The sequence below is a fragment of the Rattus norvegicus genome, chromosome 6 (assembly GCF_021556685.1).
Source record: "Rattus norvegicus strain SHRSP/BbbUtx chromosome 6, alternate assembly SHRSP_T2T, whole genome shotgun sequence".
Taxonomy (NCBI): domain Eukaryota; kingdom Metazoa; phylum Chordata; class Mammalia; order Rodentia; family Muridae; genus Rattus; species Rattus norvegicus.
The window spans coordinates 14,219,676-14,240,905 of NC_141539.1; the positions used below are offsets into that span (position 1 = coordinate 14,219,676).

Genomic DNA, 21,230 nt, shown 5'->3' on the forward strand with positions numbered 1-21,230 from the left:
CTCGGTACCCCCACAATACCTCAGCACTCCTACAATACCTACAGAACCTCCCACAATACCTAGTATCCCCCACAGCAGCAGGGCCATACCAAGGTTAGGACTCATATCATTTAGATCCTTCTGTGGTGAAGGAGTAGGTCTCCCATGACCGCCATCCTTCACAAGCTAACTAGCTCAGTGGATTCTGGTTTACATATATATATATATATATATATATATATATATATATATATATATATATATATATATATATATAATCATCTGAATCAAAAAAGGTCACAAGAGTTCAAGCTGCTGGGTTTGAGAGAGGGAGATGGCAAATGGCTGGTGTAGCCAACATCTGTTGATGTATAACCAACAGTAGTGGCTCTCAGGGTTGGGTGGAAGCTAGTAGCATTTGGACAGACCTTGAAGAGAGCAATCAAACGAGACGGGAGGTGGAGGCAAAGGGAAAGAACAAGAGAACAGAGTTCCTGATGATACTGAGGTAAGACAGATGTGTTAGAACCAACCTTAAAGAGTCTGGGATGCCAGGAAGAGGGGTTTGAAATCCGTGCTGAGGGGGGCTGAGCCCTTCCTGCAGGAGCATGGTGCCTTAGCAAGGTTAATCTCCTGGGGGTGGAGGGGAGAGAAATAATCTAGATCTAGATGTTTCTGTATAGGAGAGGCAAGAGTCATAGGAGTGGGCCAGCCTTAATCAAGGTGGTTTCTTTGAGGCCCATTTTACTAGAAAATAATTTTTTCTACCACTCCTGCAAACCCCAGGCCTGGCTTTGTAGAGGATTCTAGACTATATGGTTGGAGTAGCCACTACATGCTCCACTTGTGAACTATGTGGTTGGAGTGAACCTGTGTCTCCCTCAGCAGCTACTCTGGGCTACTGAGGTGAGCCTTGCAAAGAAGGCCTCTTCCTGTACAAGCAGAGGTCAGGAAGGGCCATGCTCATGCACCCGCTGGCATCTGAGCTTGAGCTCCAGGCATGGGGCCCAGACTGGAGGGGAGGTGGGGCAGGAAGTGCTTCTGGACCTGCCTGCATTGTATCTGTGACCCTATTTCTGCTTACGGCTGGGATTCCTTGAGAAAGAAGAAATCACATAGAAAAGTGCTGCTCTAGGCAAATGTTCCAGAGTGAACAGACGGAACAGTGAGCCCAGTGCTAGCCCCTGACCCCAGCACTGGCACTGAGGGGGTGAGGCGAGGCTCTGCCTGGGTGGGAAAGCAGGGATGAAAGCTAGGCTGGGATCCATGCTGCCAAGGGTTTCATGACTGGCTGTGGCATTGACCTGCTAAAAGTCACCTTGCTGGGCTGGTCCCCTGACTGTCAGTCAGCTCGGGACCACACACTGTGTTTGTGGCTTGTTTGAAGGACCGATGGGATGAAGTATGTGAAAGGTGAATGTCTTCTGCCTCATCTTTTTCACATCTGTCACACAAGATTTAAGTTGGAGGAACCCCCAACTGTCTGCAGGCCCAAATGTCCCCTTACAGTAGTGTTGCTATTGGGAACTTGGGCATGTGAGACTGGCCAAGGCAGATATTCCTCCACGCTGTCTTGGGTAGGCTTGGGACCCCATGTCCACTTCCTCATCTCTGTGCTGGCCCTGTGTAGGACTTGCACATGCTGCTGCAGTCTCTGAGTCCACACATGCATCAGTCCTGTTGTGTCTAGGGGACACTATTATCTTGGAGTCATCTGCCAATTCTGAGTCTTAAAATCTTCCTGCCTCCTTTTCCACACGGAGTCCTGAGCTCTGGAGGGCAGGGGTCCATGATGACGTCTCACTTAGCACTGAGTTCTCCACTCACTCTCTAACACTCCCCTGTCTAACAGTGGGGCTCTGTGTGTGTACAAGACAGGGTTTCTCTGTGTAGCCCTGGCTGTCCTGGAGCTTGCTCTATAGACCAGGCTGGCCTCGAACTCGGAGGTCCACCTGCCCCTGCCTCCCAAGTTCTGGGATTAAAGGCGAGCGCCACCACTGCCTGGCCTTTGTGTTAATTTTTCTCTGCAAGAAGCTTCTCTGATATGGGTTGAGCAAGGCACTGTCTGTGGGTAAGACTAGTATGTCAGAGTCTAAAGAGCCCAAGGCAGTCTTAGGCTGGCTCTGATCTGACTCAGGTTGCCAAGTGGAGTGGTCTAGGCCTCACCAGGTACCACCCATCCTTCTCATAGGCTTCTGGCTAGTTAGGGACAGCACCCTGTTTCTTCCCTTTTGTTCCCTTTGTTCTTCCTTTTGTTCTTTCTCTAGTCCACTTCTCCCTGGCCTCTTTGCTTCCTGCCCTCTCTTCTCCCTGGGGAAGAAGTTGACCCAGCTGCTGTCGGATATGAACAAGTTTACGGGGTGCCCTTGTCTATGACCTGGGTTGGCCTTAGCTAAAACACTCCTTCCCACCCTGCAGCCACTGATGTATGGAGTCCTACCTCTGGCTACTTCCTCCTATCCCCACTCTGACATCTGAACCTTTGAAAACTCTCAACTTTGCACACAAAACCAAACACAGGAAGAGTGAGTGACTTCTTTCTTTTGGGACAGGAGGTTCAGACAATCCCTGGGAGCCTGAGAGCTGGCTGCTATTAGACTGCCGTTTCTCAGGAGATCTTCAATCTCATCACAAAATGTTCATCCCTCTGGGGCAAGCTTGTCTAGCACATGGTTGTCAGGAGAGGCAGTGTGTGTGTGTGTGTGTGTGTGTGTGTGTGTGTGTATGCATGTGGATGTATATATGTGTGTGTGTGTATGTATGTGTGTGTGTTTGTGTGTGTGTGTGCATGTGTATGTATATATGTGTATGTATGTATGTGTGTGTGTGTGTGTGTGTCTGTGTGCACATGCATGCATGCGTGCATACCTGTGTGCATGTTAGCGATGGTGGTGGGGACTTAGCACATAGGATCCTCAAGGAAGCTGGGCCATGGCTGCTAAGGGAAGATGGGATGCCTTTCCCCATGAGGAGGAGGGGAGAGGGATGCTGGAAGGAAGCAGTGGAGGACAGTGTTGTGTCCTGTCTTGTCTTCCCCCTTCCCGCCCCCTGGTTTTCTTCCTTCTCCTCTCCAGCAATGGCTTCCTCGGGCCCTTGGTTTTGTACTTCCCCAGGCCTGCCAGGAGTCTCACCTGCAGCTTTAACTGATATTCAGATGAACCAATAGGAATCTGTAGGCCTCTAGGAGGGAGGAGTTTTGGGAGGGATGGTGCCCAGCTCTGCCTTCTCAGAGATCCAGCTCCCGGGCAGGGAAGGGGCGGAGGAGGCAGGGGTGCGTCTTTCTTCCCGGAGAACTCCCAGGTACTCAGAATCCAGCTTAACACTGGACAAGAGTTTAGCTAAAGTGACCAACAGTTTTGCAGAAAGACAACTGCCCAGTTACCGACCTTATCTTCTCAGTCCTCAAAGACAGGCTCGTGACCACAGTCTGGGACTTTTTTTAATGTTTAAATGACTAAAGGAATTGTTTCAGAATGAGACCTTTATTGTCCCCCTTTCCTTAGAAATGAACCAACGTGATAACCTTTAGTTACTCAATTTACTGCTAATGTCATTCATGTTTTCCCTCTTTAGTGGACCACAGAGCTGTCCTCAGAGGCTAAACTTCTAACCTCCCTTCAGCAACAGATGACATGCCCGCCTCTCGACATTCTTGCTGACGTGCTATGCTGCCAAGCTTCGGTGTGCACTAAGTTTAAACAGTATCTCAGAACATTCTTGCGTTTCTGTAGAAGTTTCGGCGTATGTTTTCACATGTTTAAGGAGCAGTAGGGTGTGTGCGCACGTGCGCATGCGTGTACGCACGTGCGCATGCGTGCACACACGCTTCTCTTCACTGGGGCGGTTGGTGCTGATTCTCAGTTCTTTCCCATGCGGACCCAGACTTGGTGCAGGATTATTATTTGACATTGGTTGTGGCTCATGGGGTTTTTACTTACATCATTTATTTTAACATAATTGAGTGGATATTCAGTTTACTCGTTTTGGATTCCATGTCTTAGGTTGAATTTTTTTTCCTTTTCAAGTAATACATGTATTCTGTTAATGTTCCTCCCTCTCGTTTTACTTTCATTTTATAAACGTAAATCTTTGGTGTGCTTACTTATTCTGACAGAAATTTGAGATACACCTCCAACTCTCCTCGTTCCTAGAAATCTGGCAGCAACCTGATGTTTAATGGCCACCTTCCCGGTCCGAGCGGCAGAGCCCCATATGCAAATGGACTGCCCTTACTACTTTTCTTTTCTTTTTTTTTTTTTATTCTTTTTTTTCCGGAGCTGGGGACCGAACCCAGGGCCTTGCGCTTCCTAGGCAAGCGCTCTACCACTGAGCTAAATCCCCAACCCCTTACTACTTTTCTATAGCACGCTTTTTAGTTACCGTAGATTTATAATAGGCCTAATACTTGGTGTGGCTGGTCTCCGTTTTCAAAATTTCTTAGCTCTCAGATTCTTGTTTATTTTTCCATATGAACTTTTGAATGGTCTGTTTATATATAGTTTTAAATCCTGGTGCTGCTTTATTGGGAACATGTTTAAAGTTACAAATTAACTTGGGGAGAATCGAGAGTTTACGATGTTGGACCTTCTTGGCCAATAGCTGTGTTTGTTTTTCCTTTTGTCCAAGTCCTTGTTTGTGCCCTTTCGTGATTGTCTTGTGCAGGTCCTGAGCCTTTCTTGCTACATTTTATGACAGGCTGCGGATTGTCCCAAAATACCCTCACTTCCTTAGGAAGTGAGCATTGTTTTCCTTCTCTTAAAAGTTGCTCAGTTATAAAGTAAAATTCAATGTCTCCTTTGGAGCTGAGCATGGACGTGTGGCTAAGTTCTAGCCAATCAATCACACATGTGGACATTTTCTCCTCTCCTCTCCTCTCCTCTCCTCTCCTCTCCTCTCCTCTCCTCTCCTCTCCTCTCCTCTCCTCTCCTCTCCTCTCCTCTCCTCTCCTCTCCTCTCCTCTCCTCTCCTCTCCTTTCCTCCTCTCCTCTCCTCTCCTTTCCTCCTCTCCTCTCCTTTCCTCCTCTCCTCTCCTCTCCTCTCCTCTCCTCTCCCCTCCCCTCCCCTCTCTTCCCCTCCCCTCCCCTCTCTTCCCCTCCCCTCCCCTCTCTTCCCCTCCCCTCCCCTCCCCTCTCTTCCCCTCCCCTCCCCTCCCCTCCCCTCTCTTCCCCTCCCCTCCCCTCCCCTCTCTTCCCCTCCCCTCCCCTCCCCTCTCTTGCATGAGGCTAGCAGCATGCCTGGTGCTAACAGCCAGTTTTAACCAGCAAAACTAGCATCGAATCAAGGGAATGGCTGGGTGACTCACAGAGATGGGTCTGTCTGAAGCTCTGCTGTCCCGTGTTGCTATAGTTACTGTACCCGAACTCACTGCTGAAGAACACAGCTATTGTTTTATTTTTTCAGTCTTTCCAGAGGTCTGAAGTAAGACTTTTGTGATTTGCCCCCTCTGAGCCCCCATTGTCTATAAATATCCAATACCTGTATGACAGTTTATGAACAGAAGTTATCAGTTCTTGCTGCGAGGCAAGATGCTGAGTGGCCCTGACTTCTGCTTCTGATCACGAATCCTAACTCTGCTGCTTCCTAGCTGGGTGGGTGAACAGCCCAAAGGATCTTTGTGGATTCCTTACCTTACATGTGAACTGGTGTAATTTGGTTGCCAAGACTGAAGGGTGGTTTGAGAAAGCTCTTCTCCAGGGGTCTTTAAATAATCAAAATTGAAAGCATGCATCCCAGCTAAGGTAAGGTAAGTAGCTGTGATCCCATAGCTATTCTTATTTTTGAAAGGAAGTATTCACTACATCCTCTTTTGCATAAGTCACCAAGGTGAGGGGGGATTTTCCCACCAAACCCAGTGAGAAAAAAATCCCAGCAAGTCACAGGGTCTTTCTGTGTTTGCCTCTGCTGGAAAGAGTAAAAGTGTGGTGGTGGTGGTGGTGGTGGTGTGTGTGTGTGTGTGTGTGGTGGGTGTGTATGTGTGTGTGGTGGTGGTGGTGTATGTGTGTATGTGTGTGGTGGTGGTGGTGGTGTGTGTAGGTGTGTGGTGGGTGTGTATGTGTGTGTGGTGGTGGTGGTGTATGTGTGTATGTGGTGTATGTGTGGAGGGGTGGTGTGTGTGTATGGGGGGGGTAGACCTGGGCATAACAGCCAGGACTGAGAAGAGCAAACATCTCAGACTATGGTGCCACACAGGGATCTCTAGGGGGTCTTGGGGGAGTGGGGTAGGGTGGGGTGGATGTAGGTCAAAGCTGAGGGGTGAGCCAGGCCCGGAAGTGCAGCTACTCCATGGATCCCCATTTCCTCTCCACAGTACCCCTATGTTGTCACTTTTCCCACCTGGGACACAGTTCTTCTAAACTGGTGGCAACTTCCCCAAGAGTGAAAGCCAGACCACATTCCTTCTATAAACCACTTGTCCTTAGAACATGGCTAGTACCTGAGACTTAATAGACCAGAAAAGAAATGGGGACAATGTCTGTGCTTGTCTTGAAACCTTGAAGGAGAAGTGCTGAACACCCCATGCTGCTACAAACCCAGAAGCTGTGTTTGAATGCTCCACTCCCTCGAGTGTTTGTTCCACAGAGCTTAGGCCTCCACGCCACATAGTTGACAGGAAATTCTTAGTTACTTGAGATAAGAGATCAGGAAAATGATTTCAGGGGTGCCAGCATTTGGATCACTCTTGAGGCAGGTGGTGCAGAAACTGCTTGTCTGAGGCTGACTGGTTAGTCAGGGAGGAATGGAAGTGCTCCTGGCGCATTTCCAAACACCTCCAGTATTTCACAAGACACTCAGGAGAAAGGCGAGCTTTCTCTGTGGAGTCAAAACGCCCTCTGGTTAAACGCCCCGGGCTATTGTAGCAAATGGTAATGACTGGCTGGTATCATCTGCCTGGCATCCTCTGTGGCAACAACCCAGCCTCTCTTTCAAGAATGCTCAGTCACTCAAAGGCCACATGAGGCCAAGCAGGGAGGCAAGTAAGGGGTAGCCATTATCTTCATAAACAAAAGCATGCTGAAGTATGAAGCCTGTGGAGTGATTCACTGTTTTGTTCTGTGTTCATCAGAGGAAGAAACCTACATTTTTGCAGATCAATCATTTAAAATCCAAAGAGCTGCTATGTGGAGGGTGAGGGAGGGGGAAGTGGGTGTGCACACGAGTGCCTCTGAGTGTAAAGGTCAGCATTGGGGGGTTCTTCAGTAACTCTCCACCTAGTATTTTTTGAGGCAGGGTCTCTCACTGAATTTAGAGTCAGCAGGCCTCAGGGGTCCTGTTGCTTTAGCAGTTATAGGGTTAACGGTTTGCATCGCCACATCCCCACCACTTTGCATGGGTTGTTGGGGTATCAGGCTCACTTTACCAACTGAGCCATCTCTCCAGCCATCACTGTCTCTTAAAAATAAGATATTTTGTGTGCTGGAGTATTTTACCTACAATGTAGGTATCCACACCAAATGGCGTACCTGGTGCCCACAGAGCCCAGAGGTGTTTTTGGGTCCTGTGGAACCAGAGTCACAGATGGTCATGAGCTGCCATGTGGGTGCTGGGAATCAAATCCCGTCTTCTGCAAGAACAGCCAGTGCTGTTAACCACAGAGCTATTTCCTGGCCCCAGTCATTGCTATCTGTCTGTCTGTCTATTTGTCTATCTATTTATATTCTGATCCCTTGACACAGGGATTCTCTGTGTATCCCTGGTTGTCCTGGAACTCTCTCTGTAGACCAGGCTGGCCTCAAACTCTGAGATTCCCCAAGTCCACACCACCACCCGGTGGTGTCTGCCCAGCTATCACTGCCTTTTAAAGAGATTTTCTCCAAACGCTTTCAGGTCAAGCCCACTGTTGACTCCTAACGTCTAGTTTTTATCTATCCCCGCCCTGCAATCTTGAAGGCTATTGCTTTCGTGATTCTTAATTTGATGGATTGCCCAGGCTGATCTCAGACTCCTGAGTCCCTCCCACCTCAGCCTTCCCAGCTGGCTGGAACTGGATGTGTGTCCTACTACACCCTCCAGGGAGGACTCTTATCTGCATTTTTCTAATTGAGAAAAAAAAAAGGGTCTGGGGACATTTATTTTTTAACTGATCCCTGACACACAGGTGGCAGGAAACCACTTCCATGTGCTTAACCACTTTGCCCTGTTGCCTGAGGTGAATTGAGTGCGTCCACGCTTGGCCCTTCTGTGGGACAGCAAGCATTGCTGCTACCACAGGATGGCTGTTCTGACTCATGGAAACACATTTATAAGATGAAACTGATAAGCCAGACAAGGGCATTTTCACCACACGGACTTATCTAGGGAGAGCAGGCCTTCACCTACTGTTCTGACAGCTAAAGACTCAGGTGTCAAATGGCTGGCTTAGAGCCAAGACAAGTAACCTGGGGGTGTACCCGGGAAGTAGGGCTTGGAGTCACTGCAGAGTAACTTATCTGATTGTAAGCCTCGATGCTTGCTTCCTACAAACCCATAGCAAGGGCCCGGATAGATGGCTCAGCGGGTGAGAGCCCACACTTCTTTTGGAGAGGACCCAAATTGGGTTCTCAGTATCTACAGCAGGTGGCTCCTACCAGCCTGTAACTTCAGTTCCAAAGACCCTGACTCCATCCTCTAACCTGCCTGGGGACTTGCATTCACTTGAAACCACACACAAAAACCAAAATACAACTTCTTTAAAGTTCACATCGAGGAAGGCTTGCACATGCTTAGCTTTTGCTGGGTAATTTCCTGACCCCTGTTGATGGAGAACAGGTATTTGTATCCCCTGTCATGGGGAAGAGGCTCCAAGGCCATCATGATATTCATATCTGGTGTCCCACCCCTTGTCATGTCACCAACCAAGTACATGTCACCATGGACTTATCAAAATGGCTACTTGGGATCCGATGTACAGACTAGATCTGAGGACAGAGATGTCAAACAAGTTGCTTCCCTGTGTTTCTCTGACCAAACGTGGAGAGATGAGGTGGTTAGCTCCATGCTGAAGACCTAACATTGTTAGGATCCACTGGCAACTGGAAGCTGTGAGACTTGAACCTTCAAACCTAACTGTTGTACACTAAATGCTGCCATCTCCTCTTGGGAGCAAATCTTTGTCAGTGCGCACTTAAACAAAACAAACCAAACGCAATTTTAAACCCGTGTTCTGCATGTATTCAGTAGTATCCTAAGATCTGAGGGCACTGTGTAATGAGGGGACCCGTGTCACCTTCATCAGTCTGGTCCCTGGCCTCACAAGTTACCATGTCCCCTCAAAATCAAAACAGGAGACACAGATGTCTGTAGCTGGTTCCCGTGTCTGCCCTTGGTGTCCTAGCATTGGCCCCACTTTGTGTCTTTCATGCACAATGAATGACTCCATGGGGAAGAAGCCTCTGAGTTGCCACAGTGCCTGGTACAATATGGCCTCTCCATAGTAGTCGGCTGAATGGGTACAGTAACAAGTAAGTAAAGAGACGATTCCTCAGATCCCATCCCTGCTAGCCATGTTTCCAAGTAACACACAGAACCACTTAAACATACTATCATTGGGAACTATTAAGTCACCAGAGGCGGCGCATCTGATGTCCTGTGGCCTCCACCCTAGTCTTCCCATCACTCAGGAAGAGATCAGTGCAACCAGGCTTCCTCTGTATCTCCTACGCACTACGGGATTCAAACTCTCCTTGTTGCCAATTCTCCCCCTCTGTCTAACCACATGGGTCTCAAGACAGCTCCTCACATTCAGCCACTCTGTCCTGCCTTGGGGACCTTTGTCATTCCAGCACCGCCTCTCCCCAGAGATGAGACTCGGTACAGAAGCTGTTGGCCACAGCACCTTGGTTACTCCCTTCATAGAAATTCACACAGCTTGTCATTATGCTGCTTGCTTATATAATGGCTTCCCTTGTATGAACTCTGTGAGAACAAGGACCATGTCTTTGTGGTCACAACTCAGACCCTAGAGCCTTGTGAAGTGTCTGGTTCTTAATGTTCATTGAATATTGGAACAAAGTAACAGCCAGGGCCTCTGTTAAGTCCAAGCTAGTAGCCAGTCAGTTAATGGTATGACTATAAGCTACCCCTCTCTCACCAGGCCTCGTACGAGTTTCATAATGTTTCTGTGTTTTACAAGAGTCTGTTTTGTGATAGGTATTGAAGCAACCAAAGGAGAAAACACTGTCTTGACCTCAAGGTGGATCCTGGGATGTAGAGTGTGATCTGGAACAAGCCAGGACACTGAGAGTGGTGAGTCCTGCCACAGAGCACAGGCAGAACACTGCCAGAATGCTTAGAAGGGGGCTGCAGTAAGTTTCACCTTTTTCAGGCCCCAGAAGTGTGTAGTTCTTAGACTAGCCAATAGTCTGTCATCATAGAAGGGCCTATGCCAGCAAAAGGACCACGAGTAACCTTCCTAGGGTTATGCCTAGATTCTGGGGGAAGTGGTCTGCAGGACCCAGTGAAGGGCCAGCATTCCCAGACAGGAAAGCCAGAGAATGACCCTCCAAGCTCCTATGTCAGGAAAAGGAGCCCAAATAACAAAACTAGCTCGTGTCCATCTTCCGTGTCCCGCCACATTAAGACCCACGTGTTAGGAGAGTGGTCAGCCCTTGCAGGTCACCTGACCTCCATAAAGAGCTGAGGAAACCCAAATGTAAGTCTGCGCCAGTTGACGGGAGTGCTGGGAAGGCACGTCTCTGGCAAACAGGAGGTCACCCAGGCTACTTGGAGGATATCAGAGGCCTCCCTCCAGGCCAGGGAGCTGAAAATGGACTGACCTCTGAAGGGACAGAAAACAGATTTTATTAATTAAAAAGATAAGGTTCACATTTGTATTTGTTTAATTTGGCTTTGGGAAGTATTTGCCTGAAGACTCTGTGTTGCATTTCAGCTGATCAGAAGTGTGTGTGTGTGTGTGTGTGTGATCATGCCTACACAGGGTCCAAGGGAGGAGGACACATCTTGAGAGGGTGGGGCAGGCATTTCTCATCTTCATCAAGAAGGATACGATCTTAGGGACTCGAACTCCAATCTGTTTCGTTTGATGACTTACTCCGAACTTAACGTGTGCCAGAGAACTGCAGTCTTGGCAACGGGGTCGACAGCAGACCAACAGCTCCCCAAGTTTACCTGAGCTGAAAGGCACCTCAGAGATGTCTTATAGACTCTGTGACTAGCTGGTCACACGGGAAGGTTTGCAGGGGAAAGGAGACTGTGGGAGACTTAGGAGGAAAGCAAACAGTTTGAGAGGAACAGGCATGGGAGCTAGCCCAACACTGAGCCACTAGCACACAATTATGACAGCAGCAAGGGAGGGAAACTGAGCCACCTGGAAGTCCCGAGGCAGAAGCGCAATCAAAAGTGATCAGTCAGTGACAGAGGCTCTCCGTCAGATTCTCTTTAGCAAGCTGTGGCCCAGGAAGGAAAGTCATCTGTCCTTAAAGCAGTGGCTCTCAATCTTCCTAATGCTGACCCTTTAACACAGTTCCTCATGTTGCAGTGACCTCCCCAACCATAAAATTATTTTCATTGCTACTTCATAACTGTAAATTTTTTTTTGCTAATGTGAATCATAATGTAAATATTTTTGGAGACAGAAGTTTGTCAACCCACAGGTTGAGAATCACTACCTTAAAGTTATTTTTCTTTTTAAGTTTTGAGTGTCCAAATTAAACATAGTAAATAAAGTGTGTGTAAATCTCAGTCATGGGAACAGCTGAAGTGTATGAAGTCTTAGGTTAGAGATATAGCACTTTTGACACGAAACAGAAGCCCGGGACCAGAGTACAGGATAGCACAAGTTATGCCTTTATGGAGTGTCTTTCCAGACCAAGAGAGATGCCAAGGCTAGCCCAGGGAACAAACAGCCTTGGGGAAAAAGAGAGTTCTGGACCTCAAAATGTGAAACCAGGAGGAGATTTCCAGAATCCCCCTAGGGGGTTAAGAAAGGAAGGCAATAATTGCAAGTGGCCCCAGGTGGCCCCCAGTGACACTTGCACAAGACCGCAGGAGTAGTCCTGCAGGCAGACACCTCATTCACACAAACCCCGCTGGCTCCAGGTTGTGCTTCCTTCACAACTTCCTCCTCCAGGCTGCCCAACCCCACCCCACCCCAACCAAGCATCTATGGCTTCTGGCCCAGCGGGCATCTGAATACTTCGCTTTCCTATCTTTTCATTAAAACCCATCCTTCTCCGAACTGTTGGTCCTCCTGCATGGCTTGCAAATCTATTCTGTGTCACTGAATTTAGGTGACACACGGGACTTTAATGCAACTTGCCCTCTGGAGCTGGATTCCAAGACAGAGGTGAGCTGGAGGCGGGACTGTCATGGCACCTTGCTTCCTCAGGGCCGCCACTACCTCACCCCTGTCTTACAGGCCACTGCTTCCACGGCTTCTCTTTGTTTCTGCTTTTTGTTTGTTGGGTTTTTTTTTTCTTTTTAACTGTGTAGCCGTCACAGAGTGGTGCCTGAACGTCGCCGGAACCATTCTCCAGGCACTCAGAGAAGAGCACTGCGGCTGTCACAGCTGAATGAGCCTCACGTTAGAGCACTGGGATGAGATATTAGTAAGTTGTGTTCTGTGGAGAAAACCGGTTCTCTGCTTTGGGAAACACTGACCTCAGGTTCCAGACAATGTTCTTAGCACCCGCTATGTCTTAGAAGTGTTATGAGGGTGTGGTGGACTCGGAGACTACACGGTCCAACTTAGAATGTATTGTTTCACCATTGTAGGGCAACCTTGAGGGTTGAGTTCAGATTCTGTGTGTACAAAGTAAGTTATTTTGCTTTTTTAAAGGGTTAATTTCATTTTTATATGCTTCAGTGTTTTGCTTGCATGTATGTCTGGGTACCATGTGTATGTCTGGTGCCTACAGAGACAAGAAAGAGCGTTGGATCCTCTGGAAGTTACAGAAGGTTATACTCTACCATGAGGAGAGTTTACAATTCTGGGAACTGAACCCGGGTCCTCTGGAAGATGAGCCATCTCCCCAGTCTGTAGTTTTCTAAATAAAGCTAGTGTGTAGGGTAAATCAAGCCAAGTTGAGAAAAGTGGTCAGGTTTGTGAAAAAGACATTTCTTGGCAAGAAAACAAAGTGACTCGGCACCCATTAATGGCCCAGAGCTTGTCAGAGTCCTTTAACATTCTATCCTAAAATAAAGAAGTCGTGTGAAGTGTTATGGCCCAAAGCAGCACGTCACTGGAAACTGAGGAGGAGGTTAGCTTGTTAAGAGGATGTGCCAGGCAACAGGTAACTCTCAACCTCTCTCTCGGTGCTGTATCTCTACCATTCCAAGTCCTTTACCTCCTGGAAAACGAAATTCACAGGAAGCTCTTACAGGGGTGATTAGCTTATGGCTTCTCCAGTCAGAATGTCTCCCACAAAGTTCTCACTTGAGGACTGCACAATCAAATTAACAACAACGGCAAAAAGCAAGGAAGGTTTCAGTGTTTTAAGTTTACAGATCTGGGTTGGGATTTATCTCTTAGGCTGCACTTGGCTCATGGGATGCAGACTGGACTGCTCTGATTATCTCGTGGACTAGCACATCAAAAAGGTCCCTATCACCAAGGCAAAACCAAGTTTTTCACCTGATCTTCCCTGGGGGTAAGGTGGAGTAGAGAAGGGGGAAGAGAGGGGATGGGGAAGAGGAGAGAAAAGAAAATTGATTATAGCCACATGCTCAAATAAGCAGGCCTTAGCTACTAAGACGTCTTCTCTGACTTAACCCTTAGAAAACAGCGGCCTGATGTGAACTAGCTTCCCACACCACCCTGTTTCCTAACAGTCTGTGATCGCGCAGTGGAAACTTTCTGTTTGGTGGAATGAAGGCAGCTCTGATTCATGAATCTTAAGTAACAGCCAGTTAGATCTTTAACTGAGTATGTTACAATGCAGCCTTTTGCCACATAGATAAATAATAGCAATTATGTAGCATGTTATATACATATAAATATGAGGTGTGTGTGCAATATACAGTATGATTAATACCTGTAGAGATACAGATCTGAGAGAGTGAGAGAGAGAGCGAGAGAGCGAGAAAGATCAAGAGTTCTGTTACTCTTATATATAATAGTGTGTATCATTGACAATGAAGTGGTTAGTTGGGTCATACAAGACTAAGCCTGGACAGTGTAGAACCCTCAACCCCAGTCTCATTTACCAATCATATGTGGAGTTATGTGCTGCTCATCAATGGGACATGTTTGGAGACGTTGCCATTAGGCGGTTCCATTTTTATGCAAACATCATTGAATGAACATCCGTAGGTGACACATTCCCACGGGTCTGTGTAGTCTGGCACTGAAACCTTGTTGCTCATGATATGGCTTCACTTTATTCTTTGTATAATAAGGTATACATGAAGTAGATTTTTAATAAGATAGATTGCATATGTATGTATAGTAGATTAGGAGCTATAAATTCATATATACAATAAGTTATGTGTGTGATATAGAGTACAATTAAAATGTAATGGTTGTACAGTTATTTATATATTCTTATCTATATTCTGTGGCATACATGTATACACAGTGTACACATTACTTAAACTCAACAAACAAGTCCTTCCCAGTGACTTATACTTCTTGCTGTTGGACCCTTCCCAATTCTGCATTTTTTTTTTACCAAGCTGGGATTTATGATAATAGAAATGGAAATAGCAAGGAAGGCAACTCCTCCTGAAACCTTAAAGCTGGATGGGCCAAGCTCTGCCTTTTTGTTGGCTAACGTGAAGCCACCATTTTCTTGTACTAACAGTCCGTAATGGAGCTTAGCTAGACATTGTTTTCTGATCTGTTGATGACTTCGAAGAAGATGCATTGCCAGAAATTAGCTGGTAAGATAAACACCCACAACCATACCTGCCTCTCTTTAGAAACATAAATGTTCTGCTTTAGTGGAAAATGACTGCAGGGCACGAGTATAAAGTATAAAACAATTAAAATAATAAATCCAAATAGTAGCAACTCCCAGTGAGTCTTACAACATCGAACTCGATGGCTGCCAACCTGTGGAGTCTGCCCTAGGCCCTGGAGAGGCTGGGGTAAGGGGCAGGCACACGCAGACACTCAGGTGGTCTCCGCTAGGAAGCCAAGCTTGGCTGCAATCCAGGTAGAACAGAGCCAGCGGGACTCAGGAGGCTTAGGACAGAGGCTGCCCATAGATGGTGAATTTGCCTGTTTCTTCTCATACAGGAGTCGTTCAGTCAAGAATTTACAGAGAAGAATTTATATCGTGTGACGCACACTTGCTCTTGGTCCTTTGGTTTCTGTCCTCATGAGGTATTCATGTTAGCATGGAAAAGACAGCTACTACAAGACATGCTGGACTGTCAAGGAGTGGAAGTGCCCTGGATGGCCACACTAGGGTCAAAAGGAGGAGCAAGCCACTGGTCATGACGCTCAACGGCGGCGTTTGCTGAATCCCTCCTAGTGAGCTCATATAACTTCCCTGGAAACTCTGACATGGTCCCATCTTTACTCACAGGTTAGAGGGACTCTCTAGACTTTAAGAAGACAGACACTGTCCCCCAACTCCTACAGCTAGTCTAGGGGCAGGGACCCCCACAAAATAAAGTACAATTCTCACCCTCCATGTGTGACTGGGTTGGGTAGTAAATCTCTGCCTTCCCCCAAGGTCCACAATGCCAGGTTCTAGGAGATACTGACTGCTCAGCCGCTCCCCTGGTCATCTTGAAATTCTTAGCTCAGAAGTGGTCAGGTCTCCGGCTCTGAATTTGTTACATTTATTTATTTCGTGCAGGCACATGTGTTTGTACATGTCCTACGCATGCACAGCAAGGTCAGAAGTCAACATACATGAGTTGGTTTTCTCCTTCTGCTGTACGGAGCTGAGGTGTCAGATTCAGGTCATTGGGCTTGGTGGGCTTTGACTGTGTTTCTAGTGGTCAGTCAGGACCTTGGGATGCCTAGAAAACTGGTAAAAATGAAGGTGCCCCCAGGATGCCAATGACGGGTCAGAAGCACAGAGCTCTCCAACACATCACGGAGCTGAGCCTGGAGATTGCTTAGATTCTGCCATGGATGACATGTGACAATAGTTAATCTCACAGAACCTTGTGTTCCTGATCTTTAAAATGGGGATAACAAAATTCATTTCACAAGCTTCCTGTGATCCTCATAGGAGAGACAATGGGAAGGTTGGGGATCATTCCTGGCACAGAGTGGTGCTTGGCAGATTCTAATTCTCTTTTGTAAGATGTTTCTAAAATAATGTTCAAAGAGTCCACTTTCCTACTTGCCCTAACACATGAAAACATTTGTGTGTGTGTGTGTGTGTGTGTGTGTGCGTGCGTGCGTGCTACGTGGATGGATTTAAACATCTGCCCACTTGTTAGACCAACTACATCACAAGGGAAAGAACTGCAAAACCAAAAGACGAAGCCCTGGGAAGGAACTTGAAGGAGCCTCCAGCTGAGGAGACTGGAGGATGGCGCCTTCCCTACTGATGTGGTTTAGTCTTCATTTGCACGGCTCAGGGTTTACCTGTGTGGGAGGGGTGGGAGCACGAGGCCCGCTGACGCCTGACCCCTTTGATACTCTGTGGTTTCTGAGTCAGCAGCATGAAGGTAAGAGGACGGTGCTCCCTGTGTCCCTAGCTAATGCACATGGTTGTGTTTTCTCTCCTTACTTGTTTCCACTGACTTTCCGGCTTTCCTGACGTATCACTGAGCTGCCTCATAGTTTCCCAGAAAACCACTTTTCTGTGCAAGTGACCTGTAATTACTGCTTACTATGAAGAACCCGACCAAATGCCTCCCCTCAGGCCAACCTAAAAATCTCAATTTCCACGCTAGCACACTGCCCATGGTGGCGGCGTCTCACTACCAAAGTCTATAATGTAGGGATGACCGAAAGAACCAGTGTCATGGAGTTGAGACTGGAGAGGCCCTGCTTACCCTCATTCCCACAGCACGGGCGACCATTTGTCCCCTGAGCGTAACACAGTCGAGACCAACATGATCAACACTGACAAGGCACTCAGCCTTCGTATTGAGAGGAGGCAGGGAGCAATGTTAGTTATTCGACATATAAACACCTAGAACAAAGGTCTTCAGCCTGTGAGTTGTGACCCCTTTGAGGTGGGTTGTGTTGGGGAGGGGACCAACAACCTTCTCACGGGGTCCTCTAAGACTGTCAGAAGTATCAGATACCTACCTTACGGTTCATAATAGCAGCAAAGTTACAGTTATGGAGTGGCAATGAAGTATTAGGGTTGAGAGGTCACCACACACGAGGAACTGTACTAATGGGTCACATTAGGAAGGTTGAGAACCACTGTCCTCGAAGCTGATGCTCAAACCTAGGACTAGTGCACGATGACGCTCTCTAAGGTTTGTTTAAAAAAGAGGATCTAAACAGCTGTTTTGACTCCAACGTCGAAATAAAAGGAAGTGTTGAGTTGAATCATCACACAGTGGGCTGCCTTAAAGAAGATTCTGAGAATCCAGGACTTCGGTTATGCGTGGACCAAATATCAGCGATGAATTGCTCAAGGGCAAGGTTCAATGACCCTGAGCTGCATAAACCTGAAAGCTAAATAAAGAAAGGAAGCTGAAGCAGCAGAAGACCTACAAAGGTTGCGGGCTTTCTGACCCTTGAGCTCTCCTCTCTTCCTATTGGTTCCTCAACTCTGAGGCTAAAGGTCTAGGAACTTAAAATAGCTTGGACTCGGACTCGACATTTTAAGCTCAGCAACACCCATGCTTCAGGAGATGCCGTCAGGAACAAGAGCTTCCTCGCTGGTGTAGGCCTTCTTTGACCACCCTGGCCTGTACTCTGTGGTGCCCCTTCCTTGCCTCCTGTCTCTGGTCTTCCAACACTCGCTCGTTCTCCCAGGCCTCTTCAGCTTCCCTCAGGGATGCTCCTGGGAAGAGGGGAGCTAACTCCATTTCGTCAAATACTTTCATCGGGCACTTCTGTGCTATTCCTTTGGAGGCAGGGCACAAGAAGTCAAGAGAGCTAGAGAGAACCACCTTCAGGAGAAGACTTTAAGTCTTGGAATTAAATGAGAAATATGGGCTTGAATTTCAAGTGTCAAAGATGCAAATGTTAGCATTCACTCTGAGCTTTCCCCTCTTCCTCAGCCATTGAATCTCATCCCTCCCTTCAGGAAGCGTGTGTGGGCTTCCTCCAGTGAGGTTAACGGCTCTCTGATGGATCTAAGTCACCTGGACCCACCGAGCCAGGGAGCTGAGCATAGGCAAACATGAAGGTCCTTTCTGGGCACTGAGGTGCTCAGAGAAGGGATAAGGGAACACCACAGTGCTCACCACTCTGAACACAGAGCTCTCCTCCACAGCACAGGAAAGTCTCTAATACTGTAAAAGTTTGGTTTTTGTTTGTGTTTATTGGCAGCAATGAATTGAGTGTCTTTGAGAGAAAATGAGCAGGGACCCAGAAGAGACCCAGAAAGCTCTTCTTGGTGGAACTGGGTCCACTTCTAGGAAGACAGACATTGCTGGAATTCTTACTAAAGAAAGACCCGTTGAGCAGCTTTCTTCTGGAAACTTAGCATTGCCTGTGCTCGAACTTTGATACCAGGCTGACCTAGCAACACGCCTTGAGACCCATACGATGCTGGAGAAATAGTAAATACCTGGCAGTGCAGGGCCGTACGGAGGAACTTGTCTTAAGTAATCTCCAATCATTTAAAGCCAGCTCTCCGCTTACACACAATACACACAACTGGATTTCAACCCACTCATTCCGTGTTGGCAACAAACGCTTGTGGGTTGGACTTGATGTTCATGCTTGTTTGATTCAAAAGTGAGCTGTGAGTGACTCATGCCACAGGTATAACATTTGCTCTCCCGGGGAGGGGGTGGAGGAAGGTCTTCACTCATGTGAGGATCTCTAACACTGCAAGAGTTTGGCTTTGTTTGTTTGTGTTTATTGGTGGCAATGGATTTGGGGAAAATAAATTATTCAAAGACACAGAAAATAGCCCTTAAATCAGTAGCATTCATCTTGATGAAGTGACTAATTTATTTTTCTCCTTGTGTCGTAGATCTTCCAGGGCGGGCCTCTCCCACCTCCTACTCACAGTCTGCGTGTCGCAGCCAAACTCTGGTTCCACAGGAACATCTCAGACGTTTCCTCTCTCTCTCAGATAACCTCTTCAACTCAAGCTTTCAATTTAAATCTAGTCATTATTACCCAGAATGTCTATAGCCACTAATATTAGCTTCTTTGAGAGAACCTCCTAGAGAACGGTATGTCAGGAATCAAACTTAGTCCTCTTTGTTAATCACATATCGGAGGCGACGCCCTTGTTCAGTTGTGGATTGCTGGGTTCTACAGAGTGAGTGAGCTGTTGCACGGGTCCTCGGATCACTTTCCTAACATTCTCCCTAAAGAACTTTTTATGAATATTTTGATAAATGCAATCGCAAATCAGTAAAATTCCCATGTTCTCAGTTAAAAATTATTTTATTATGTATATCCGGATACTTTGCCTGCATGTCTGTGTACACCACTCGCTTGCCTACCTAGTACCCATGAGGTCAGAAGAGGGCAGTGGAGCTTCTGAGACTAGAGCTACAGTGGTCTGTGAGCCACCGCGTGGGTGCTGGGAATCAAACCCGTGTCCTCTGGAAGAGTAGCCAGGGCTCTGGACATTAAGCCATCACCATCACTCAGATTCCTATTATTATAAATTCTAGATGCAGACACAAAACTGCCCATGGAGAGAAGACTGACCTGAGGGGTTGCTGCAAGGAGCAAGTCTTAGGCAGCGAGAGGCTGAAGACATGTGTGGTAACAAGACAGCTATCCAAGAGTCTCTGTGAGTGCCACGGCAAACTGCTTCTCCAGATATGAATACACTAATGTAAGAAGTTAGTTATCTTATATTTCCTATTTACTTATTTGTGTAGTGTTTGTGTGTGTGTGTGTGTGTGTGTGTGTGTGTGTGAGAATGCGTGCATGCACACACATGTAGAATGAGTTTATTTGGGGCTATGTATAGGAGGATGGATAAAGACATATTTTACATCTTACCAGGGGATACACAATTGATAAAAATGTCTGTCTTCCTCTCAGTAACTGTTAATTGCCCAGAATTCCTCAGGGAGGGGTGGGGCCTCGCGTGCCTCTCCCCTCATGGAGAAAACCTTTCAATTCTTAGGGTCATCTGATACTTGGTAGCCACCGTCCATCATCACCATCTGCACCACACTGTGCACTGACCGTGCAAGCCAGAGTGCAACCTCCAGAGGCCCAGAAACACAGCCCCAGACGCTAAAGCAGTGGTTCTCAAGGTGTGGGGCACGGTACCCTCAAAGGTTCGCATATCAGATATCCTGCATATCGGTTTTATATTATGATTCGCGACAGTAGCAGGACTACAGTTACGAAGTAGAAAGGAGATAATTTAATGGCTAGGGGTCAGCACAACATGAGGAAGTGTGTTAAAATGTCGCAGCATTAGGAAGGTTCTGTCCAATGGCGATCTATGGGTGACATGTTGGAAAAAAGAACCCAACTCAAAAGGCCATGGATTTATGAGGTCATTGTCAACATAGATAGAAGTCTCTAATTAGAGAGTAAGGGAAAAGTTATATTGAACTGATCAAGTAAGATTTCCCGGGGGTGGGGAGGTGTGTGGGGGGGATCTCAGTGTTTATCTGGGTATCAACAGACTGCACTGCACTCTTGTTTAGAAGGAGACCTCGAGGGTCTGGAGAGGTGGCTCAATGATTGAGAGAGAGCACTTGTTGCTTGCTCTTGGTTCCCAGCGCCCACATGAGTTTGACCAGCACCTGCAACTCCAGTGCAGGGGATCGGATGGCATCTTCTGGGTACTGTGCACACACGGTGAACATACATGCGTGTTGGCAAAAAAAAAAAAAAAAAAAAAAAAAAAGAAAGAAAGAAAAAGAAAACTAGAGCTTTCCAAAAAGAAAATGCCTACAGATAGTCCTCTGATGGTGGTCACTGTGTCTCGAGACACAACGCCTAAAGGAAAGGGACAACAGCGGCCCCCATCTGACACTAGCGTCTCCTTATTAGCAGGCAAACGGTCAGATGCTCCCTTTAAGGGCTGGGGTGTGGCTATGTGTGAAGCGGTTACCTACTGTGTACAAGGCTCTGGGCTCAACCCCCCAAAACACACAGAGGAAACAGAACCAGTGTAAACAAAGCAAAATGCAGCCCACTACTTCTGAGCAAGTTCAGTTGGATGGGGTTGCTTGAACCCAGTCCCCATTTGGGTTCGTTTCCCCTTTCACAAGAAATATATATTATAAACAGC

The 21,230-nt window shown here is 47.2% G+C and overlaps 1 protein-coding gene and 1 long non-coding RNA gene across 4 annotated transcripts in view; one reads left to right on the forward strand and one right to left on the reverse strand.

The window, feature by feature from the left end:
* The window catches only part of Prkce (protein kinase C, epsilon), a 489,745-nt gene that overhangs the window by 38,932 nt on the left and 429,583 nt on the right, over nucleotides 1-21,230 (reverse strand).
* Nucleotides 428-20,816, forward strand: LOC148005045 (uncharacterized). Its single transcript, XR_015622674.1, has 4 exons — nucleotides 428-487; nucleotides 10,105-10,200; nucleotides 19,642-19,808; nucleotides 20,106-20,816. It is a non-coding gene; the product is annotated as an uncharacterized LOC148005045 (long non-coding RNA).